We start from the raw sequence: 3,522 nt of genomic DNA on the forward strand, positions 1-3,522 counted from the left end.
ATATATATACTTATTTACAAAGGTATTTATGCTGATGACAAAACAAAAAGTTACACATAATTTAAATATCTAAGAAAAGAATAATTATATAAAGAACTAAATAGCAATATTTATAGAATTTATAGATGTTTTCATATAATTATAAGGGACCCCTACAATTTTTATATTTCCTGTGTTTTACAATATATTACAACATTTATGTATTAATATTATATATTTAAAAAATATATATGTAAAAATATATACTCTGTTAAGCCACTTTCAATGCTTAAAAATAACTTCACTTAGGTCTCATTTGACTTTCACAATATAACCATTTAAGAATGTCATTATTGTGCCTATTTTGCTGACAGAAGACTGAGACCTAAATTGATTTGCCAATATTGTATAGTGAATATAAGATTCAGTTCCAACAATCATGTTTTCTTTCTCAGAGTGCAGTATTCTTTGTACTATTTCATGTTGACAGCATATGAAGAATTATAATTCATAGGTAGTAAATACATTTCATCATTTTTATGAACTTTAAAACTTTCCTTTGCAAAAATAGTAGTTTTAAGTACACAGGCTTAAAATGATTACAGCGACTTTTTAAATCATTCAGTGCTTGACAAATCTAAACTGTGAAAAATGTATTTCCTATCAAAAGAAAGAATTTCAAATAGCTAAACACTGAATGGAACACCATCATCAACATTTCCAATATTTGGTTGCTGTGAAGGACACTGAATTTCCCTGTAATACAAGAACAGCCCAGGGGTGCAATATTTAAAACTACATCAGCATTTCTATTGAAATCCCAGCTTTTCAAGAGTTTATGCCACGGCCATAAAAATTCTATTTCACAGAGAGACAGAATTGAAAATCTCTGTGGAGATTGTTTTCTTCCCTTTTCATATAAAACTAGCCTACCTCTTTGTTTTCTTCATGTAATCCAAACACTTTAGCATAACACAAATCTTGGATAACTATTAAGCTGTTAAGGTATATCAGCACTCTACCAATCTGAGAAAATGTGATCTGACCATACTGTCTGAAGCCTTGCCTATCCCAAATTCTGTTCTTATAAACCTAAAAAAGCTTTTTTTTTTTAATACTAATTAACTTGAAACCCAGAATATTTTGAGTCATTGTGACAACAGTTTACGTTGAACAGAGAAACAAAATGTTGGGTTATCCATATTGTTGAGAGAACCCTATGATTTATATTTTAAGCATGACACAAGCCTGTCAGCTATCACTCAGTGGCATCTGAATTTTAAAACTTCTTTAAATATCTTTTTCTATTATTCAATTATATATGCCTTTATTGAGCCCTAGCATTCACTGCTTAGAATCATGTTACTGCTGCAGAAGATAAAGTGAATTACTAGAAATGATTCTGTCCTCAAAGAGCTAGCAATATCACTGAGGAGATAAGATACACCTATGAAGCAGCATGGTTCAAATACACAATCGTAATCATTGTGAAATATTTGCTAAGAACATAAACGAAAGATCTTGTGCTGCTAATACAATTTAACTAACCATTGCCTCACTTCCTAAGTACTTTATGACTGAATACAATATGATACAACTGTGTTCGTATTTTTCAAACTTAAAAGGCACTGTTTCATCCCCTTTAGTGGTCATGAAATCAATTAAAGGGGTCATAACCAGCATTCTTTTATAAAAGGATATAGCATAAAATAGATAAAATAGAAAATACCAAAGTGTATCACATAATGAGTGTGTTGTTTCATGAAAATTTTTTTAAGTTTTGTGTGTTTGCATATGTAATCCACTATAACATGTATTTCTTTTGGTGGGTCATAATAAGTAAAGTTTAGATTAGATTAACTAGTTTTATTCCATCTCTTAAGGTCAATAGTTCTTTAAAATATCTCAGATTTCATCAGGTATAGCAGCAACACATTAAATATTAATTGCCACTGGCTTTAAACATTCATCAGTTTAAATAAATTTATCCTTTTAGAATCTCAGTTCTTCCAAACTATTATTGGAGAGAATATAAAAGTTGTTGGTATCTCACATGTGTCATGACTTTTCCAGCGTAATTTTTCTACTTTGGCATTCTTTCCTAGGCATTGAGATACATCTGTCCTGAGACTCACAGGCAGTCCTTGAAATATTTGCAAATTCTATATTTCATGCACAATATTGTGTTGACCCTGAAACACCAAGGATCATTTCTGGGATCTCACAGTGTAGCTCATGGACTGAATCTGAATCTCTCAACTTTTGAATCTGCTTTTTTGTTTTGTTTTGTTTTAAAACCAGAGCTCACACTTTCTCCAACTGGCTGGTAGGGCAACGGATGCTATCATTTTCATATTTTGTTACTTCTCTAGCCTTAAGTATTCCTAAAGAATGTCTTCATCTTCCTCTGGCCGAAAGATAACAGTCCTTTGTGTAGATCATTTTTTATTTGCTGTTGGCCCTCAAACTTTACCATTCCTGGCTCTGCTATATGGTCTAGGAGTCTTGGATATATTTTCCAGGTTCTTTTTTACAGCTGGCTTTTTGATGAGTTCTCATCTTTAGAAGGTCAAACAAGTGGTTTGAAAGTGAAAGAAAGAAAGAAGCTTCTAGTTTCTGGCCCCTACAATTTGGTAGTCACTAAAAATTGCTAGAGATGCAAAAGGGGGATATGATACTGGATTTAAACAACCTGGCAAAGGCAGTTGCCATTTCAGTCAGTGGATAAAACAGCAACTGCTACAGTTTCCAACAACTTAGCAGCAGCGTAAGCTCATTGACACTAGCATAAGGACTTCTGTAGCTTCTGATCTTTAAGTATCATATCTTTTTTTTTTTTACTTCTCCATATAACATTACCTTTTTTCCATTTTACTCTTCATATCCTTCCAATACTTTTATCATCAATTATCCAGATTAAATTTCCTCTAAATTACTAGAGTTGATTTGTACTCCTAACTGAATGCTGACTGATACAGCCTATACATGTTAAATTCACCATTGCAGCTGGACATGGGACACATATCAATGAACAACACTTCCCAGAAGAATCTGAGTTCCAGCCCTGGTTAAGTCTATGAACTAATCAAGGGGAACATTTGCCTTGGGTTTATTAGTCACTTTAGTAACTAATTTTTTTGCCAAAAGTACTTGAAGTAGTTTGGAATATTTTTCAACAGAAATTCATTTCCCTCTGACCTTTTCACAGGTAGTATATTTCTCTGCTCTACGAAGTTAGGTGTGGCTATATAATTTCTTTAGACCTTTGGGATATGACATGGGTAGCAGTATTAAAGTGATAAGCCTAGGCCTTATGGAGCATCCACATATTTCTGTCAGCCCCTTGGGGAACTCCTGATGGTTGTCAGAAGAAAATCACACCCCACTTCACTTCTGTCCCTCTAGCTTAGGAATTCAACATGAACATGCATAGAGAAGAACCATTTCAACACACATGTGGACCTGCAGCATGAAATTAAATTGCATTTGACAAAATACAGTCTTGTGAGTATGAGAATAAAAGTTACCATTTGCAATTAAGAT

Source organism: Camelus ferus, chromosome 5, assembly GCF_009834535.1.
Source record: "Camelus ferus isolate YT-003-E chromosome 5, BCGSAC_Cfer_1.0, whole genome shotgun sequence".
NCBI classification, from domain to species: domain Eukaryota; kingdom Metazoa; phylum Chordata; class Mammalia; order Artiodactyla; family Camelidae; genus Camelus; species Camelus ferus.